This window comes from Taudactylus pleione, unplaced genomic scaffold (assembly GCF_031769625.1).
Source record: "Taudactylus pleione unplaced genomic scaffold, aTauple2 ptg001270l, whole genome shotgun sequence".
In the NCBI taxonomy this organism is placed as follows: domain Eukaryota; kingdom Metazoa; phylum Chordata; class Amphibia; order Anura; family Myobatrachidae; genus Taudactylus; species Taudactylus pleione.
The window spans coordinates 470,001-475,000 of record NW_028285670.1 but is presented as its reverse complement, the minus strand read 5'-3'; the positions used below and the strand labels follow the sequence as shown (position 1 = coordinate 475,000).

At 36.5% G+C, this 5,000-nt stretch overlaps 16 pseudogenes; all 16 read left to right on the top strand.

Annotated features, from left to right (window-relative positions):
* Positions 1-94: 94 nt before the first annotated feature.
* LOC148445337 (5S ribosomal RNA) lies at positions 95-213 on the top strand (annotated as a pseudogene).
* A 116-nt stretch (positions 214-329) lies between these two features.
* LOC148445336 (5S ribosomal RNA) lies at positions 330-448 on the top strand (annotated as a pseudogene).
* A 116-nt stretch (positions 449-564) lies between these two features.
* On the top strand, positions 565-683 carry LOC148445335 (5S ribosomal RNA; annotated as a pseudogene).
* Positions 684-799: 116 nt separating this feature from the next.
* Positions 800-918, top strand: LOC148445334 (5S ribosomal RNA; annotated as a pseudogene).
* A 351-nt stretch (positions 919-1,269) lies between these two features.
* LOC148445333 (5S ribosomal RNA) lies at positions 1,270-1,388 on the top strand (annotated as a pseudogene).
* A 116-nt stretch (positions 1,389-1,504) lies between these two features.
* Positions 1,505-1,623, top strand: LOC148445332 (5S ribosomal RNA; annotated as a pseudogene).
* Positions 1,624-1,974: 351 nt separating this feature from the next.
* Positions 1,975-2,091, top strand: LOC148445331 (5S ribosomal RNA; annotated as a pseudogene).
* A 341-nt stretch (positions 2,092-2,432) lies between these two features.
* On the top strand, positions 2,433-2,551 carry LOC148445330 (5S ribosomal RNA; annotated as a pseudogene).
* A 116-nt stretch (positions 2,552-2,667) lies between these two features.
* On the top strand, positions 2,668-2,786 carry LOC148445329 (5S ribosomal RNA; annotated as a pseudogene).
* A 116-nt stretch (positions 2,787-2,902) lies between these two features.
* On the top strand, positions 2,903-3,021 carry LOC148445328 (5S ribosomal RNA; annotated as a pseudogene).
* Positions 3,022-3,137: 116 nt separating this feature from the next.
* On the top strand, positions 3,138-3,256 carry LOC148445327 (5S ribosomal RNA; annotated as a pseudogene).
* A 116-nt stretch (positions 3,257-3,372) lies between these two features.
* On the top strand, positions 3,373-3,491 carry LOC148445326 (5S ribosomal RNA; annotated as a pseudogene).
* Positions 3,492-3,606: 115 nt separating this feature from the next.
* LOC148445325 (5S ribosomal RNA) lies at positions 3,607-3,725 on the top strand (annotated as a pseudogene).
* Positions 3,726-4,076: 351 nt separating this feature from the next.
* LOC148445324 (5S ribosomal RNA) lies at positions 4,077-4,195 on the top strand (annotated as a pseudogene).
* Positions 4,196-4,311: 116 nt separating this feature from the next.
* Positions 4,312-4,429, top strand: LOC148445323 (5S ribosomal RNA; annotated as a pseudogene).
* Positions 4,430-4,780: 351 nt separating this feature from the next.
* LOC148445322 (5S ribosomal RNA) lies at positions 4,781-4,897 on the top strand (annotated as a pseudogene).
* Positions 4,898-5,000: the final 103 nt, after the last annotated feature.

Sequence of the window (5,000 nt, the reverse complement as noted above, 5' to 3'; positions counted from 1 at the left end):
TTTTCTATTACATTTTACATTTAATTTTTTCAACTTATCAATGAATTTACTTGTGTTAAGAAGTAATAGCGGTCTAAATTTAATGCTTTTGAGCACCTACAGCCAAACCACACTGGACATGCCCAATCTCATCTGATCTTGGAAGCTATGCAGTGTTGGGCCTGGTTAGTACTTGGATGGGAGACCACCTGGAAATACCAGGAGCTGTAGGTAATTTTATACTGCCATAACATTCTTTTCTATTTCATTTTACATTTAATTTTTTTAACTTATCAATGAATTTACTTGAGTTAAGAAGTAATAGAGGTCTAAAGTTAATATTTTTCAGCACCTATAGCCAAACCACACTGGACATGGCCAATGTCGTCTGATCTTGGAAGCTATGCAGTGTTGGGCATGGTTAGTACTTGGATGGGAGACCACCTGGGAATACCAGGTGCTGTAGGTAATTTTATATAGTAATAACATTCTTTTCTATTACATATTACATTACATTTTTTCAACTTATCAATGAATTTACTTGAGTTAAGAAGTAAATGAGGTCTAAAGTTAATTCTTTTGAGCACCTACAGCCAAACCACACTGGACATGCCCAATCTCATCTGATATTGGAAGCTATGCAGTGTTGGGCCTGGTTAGTACTTGGATGGGAGACCACCAGGGAATACCAGCTGCTGTAGTTCATTTTATCATACTATAAAATTCTTTTCTATTACATTTTACATTTAATTTTTTCAACTTATCAATGAACTTACTTGAGTTAAAAAGTAATAGAGGTCTAAAGTTAATGTTTTTGTGCACCTACAGCCAATCCTCACTGGACATGCCCAATCTCGTCTGATCTTGGAAGCTATACAGTGTTGGGCCTGGTAAGTACTTGGATGGGATACCACCAGGGAATACCAGGTGCAGTAGGTAATTTTATACTGCCATAACATTCTTTTCTATTACATTTTACATTTAATTTTTTCAACTTATCAATGAATTTACTTGAGTTAAGAAGTAAAAGAGGTCTAAAGTTAATTTATTTGAGGGCCTACAGCCAAACCACACTGGACATGCCCAATCTCGTCTGATCTTGGACGCTATGCCATGTTGTGCCTGGTAAGTACTTGGATGGGAGAACACCTGGGAATAACAGGTGCTGTACATCATTTTATACTGCCATAACATTCTTTTCTATTACATTTTACATTTAAATTTTTCAACTTATAAATTAATTTACTTGAGTTAAGAAGTAAAAGAGGTCTAATATAATTATTTTTGATCGCCTGCAGACAAACCACACTGGACATGCCCAATCTCTTCTGATCTTGGAAGCTATGCAGTGTTGGGCCTGGTTAGTACTTGGATGGGAGACCACCTGGGAATACCAGGTGCAATAGGTAATTTTATACTGCCATAACATTCTTATCTATTACATTTTACATTTAATTTTTTCAACTTATCAATGATTTTACTTAAGTTAAGAAGTAATAGAGGTCTAAAGTTAATGTTTTTGAGCACCAACAGCCAAACCACACTGGACATGCCCAATCTCCTCTGATCTTGGAAGCTATGCAGTGTTGGACCTGGTTAGTACGTGGGTGGGAGACCACCTGGGAATACCAGGTGCTGTAGATGATTTTATACAGCCAAAACATTCTTTTCTATTACATTTTACATTTAATTTTTTCAACTTATCAATGAATTTACTTGAGTTAAGAAGTAAAAGAGGTATAAAGTTAATGTTTTTGAGCACATACAGCCAAAGCACACTGGACAATAACAATCTCATCTGATCTTGGAAGCTATGCAGTGTTGGGCCTGGTTAGTACTTGAATGGGAGACCACCTGGGAATACCAGATGCTGGAGGTAATTTTAGATAGCCTTAACATTCTTTTCTATTACATTTTACATTTAATTTATTCAACTTAGCAATGAATTTACTTGAGCTAAGAAGTAAAAGAGGTCTAAAGCTAATGTTTTTGAGCACCTACAGCCAAACCACACTGGACATGCCCATTCTCGTCTGATCTTGGAAGCTATGCAGTTTGGCCTGGTTAGTAGTTGGATGGGAGACCACGTGGGAATACCAGGTGCTGTAGGTAATTTTATATTGCCATAACATTCTTTTCTATTACATTTTACATTTAATTTTTTCAACTTATCAATGAATTTACTTGAGTTAAGAAGTAATAGAGGTCTAAATTTAATGCTTTTGAGCACCTACAGCCAAAGCACACTGGACATACCCAATCTTTTCTGATCATGGAAGCTATGCAGTGTTGGGCCTGGTTTGTACTTGGATGAGAGACTACCTGGTGCTGTCGGCAATTTTAGACAGCCATAGCATTCTTTTCTATTACATTTTACATTTAATTTTTTCAACTTATCAATGAATTTACTTGAGTAAAGAAGTAAAAGAGGTCTAAAGTTAATGTTTTTGAGCTCCTTCAGCCAAACCACACTGGACATGCCCAATCTCATCTGATCTTGGAAGCTATGCAGTGTTTGGCCTGGTTAGTACTTGGATGGGAGACCACCTGGGACTACCAGGTGCTGTAGGTAATTTTATACTGCCATAACATTCTTTTCTATTACATTTTACATTTAATTTTTTCAACTTATCAATGAATTTACTTGAGTTAAGAAGTAATAGAGATCTAAATGTAATGCTTTTGAGCACATACAGCCAAAGCACACTGGACATACCCAATCTTTTCTGATCTTGGAAGCTATGCAGTGTTGGGCCTGGTTTGTACTTGGATGGGAGACCACCTGGGAATACCTGGTGCTGTAGGTAATTTTAGACAGCCATAACATTCTTTTCTATTACATTTTACATTTCATTTTTTCAAATTATCATTGAATTTACTTGAGTTAAGAAGTAAAAGAGTTCTAAAGTTAATGTTTTTGAGTACCTACAGCCAAACCACACTGGACATGCCCAATCTCGTCTGATCTTGGAAGCTATGCAGTGTTTGGCCTGGTTAGTACTTGGATGGGAAACCACCTGGGAATACCAGGTGCTGTATGTAATTTTATACTGCCATAACATTCTTTTCTATTACATTTTACATTACATTTTTTCAACTTATCAATGAATTTACTTGAGCTAAGAAGTAAAAGAAGTCTAAAGTTAATGTTTTTGAGCACCTACAGCCAAACCACACTGGACATGCCCAATTTCGTCTGATCTTGGAAGCTATGCAGTGTTGGGCCTGGTTAGTACTTGGATGGGAGACCACCTGGGAATACCTGTTGCTGTAGGTAAATTTATACTGCCATAACATTCTTTTCTATTACATTTTACATTTAATTTTTTCAACTTATCAATGAATTTACTTGAGTTAAGAAGTAATAGAGGTCTAAAGTTAATGTTTTTGAGCACCTACAGCCAAACCACATTGGACATGCCCAATCTCGTCTGATCTTGGAAACTATGCAGTGTTGGGCCTGGTTAGTACTTGGATGGGAGACCACCTCGGAATACCAGGAGCTGTAGGTAATTTTATACTGCCATAACATTCTTTTCTATTACATTCCTCATTTAATTTTTCAACTTATCAATGAATTTACTTGAGATAAGAAGTAAAAGAGGTCTAAAGTTAATGTTTTTGAGCACCTACAGCCAAACCACACTGGACATGCCCAATCTCGTCTGATCTTGGAAGCTATACAGTGTTGGGCCTGGTAAGTACTTGGATGGGATACCACCAGGGAATACCAGGTGCAGTAGGTAATTTTATACTGCCATAACATTCTTTTCTATTACATTTTACATTTAATTTTTTCAACTTATCAATGAATTTACTTGAGTTAAGAAGTAAAAGAGGTCTAAAGTTAATTTATTTGAGGGCCTACAGCCAAACCACACTGGACATGCCCAATCTCGTCTGATCTTGGACGCTATGCCATGTTGTGCCTGGTAAGTACTTGGATGGGAGAACACCTGGGAATAACAGGTGCTGTACATCATTTTATACTGCCATAACATTCTTTTCTATTACATTTTACATTTAAATTTTTCAACTTATAAATTAATTTACTTGAGTTAAGAAGTAAAAGAGGTCTAATATAATTATTTTTGATCGCCTGCAGACAAACCACACTGGACATGCCCAATCTCTTCTGATCTTGGAAGCTATGCAGTGTTGGGCCTGGTTAGTACTTGGATGGGAGACCACCTGGGAATACCAGGTGCAATAGGTAATTTTATACTGCCATAACATTCTTATCTATTACATTTTACATTTAATTTTTTCAACTTATCAATGATTTTACTTAAGTTAAGAAGTAATAGAGGTCTAAAGTTAATGTTTTTGAGCACCAACAGCCAAACCACACTGGACATGCCCAATCTCCTCTGATCTTGGAAGCTATGCAGTGTTGGACCTGGTTAGTACGTGGGTGGGAGACCACCTGGGATACCAGGTGCTGTAGATGATTTTATACAGCCAAAACATTCTTTTCTATTACATTTTACATTTAATTTTTTCAACTTATCAATGAATTTACTTGAGTTAAGAAGTAAAAGAGGTATAAAGTTAACGTTTTTGAGCACATACAGCCAAAGCACACTGGACAATAACAATCTCATCTGATCTTGGAAGCTATGCAGTGTTGGGCCTGGTTAGTACTTGAATGGGAGACCACCTGGGAATACCAGATGCTGGAGGTAATTTTAGATAGCCTTAACATTCTTTTCTATTACATTTTACATTTAATTTATTCAACTTAACAATGAATTTACTTGAGCTAAGAAGTAAAAGAGGTCTAAAGCTAATGTTTTTGAGCACCTACAGCCAAACCACACTGGACATGCCCATTCTCGTCTGATCTTGGAAGCTATGCAGTTTGGCCTGGTTAGTAGTTGGATGGGAGACCACGTGGGAATACCAGGTGCTGTAGGTAATTTTATATTGCCATAACATTCTTTTCTATTACATTTTACATTTAATTTTTTCAACTTATCAATGAATTTACTTGAGTTAAGAAGTAATAGAGGTCTAAATTT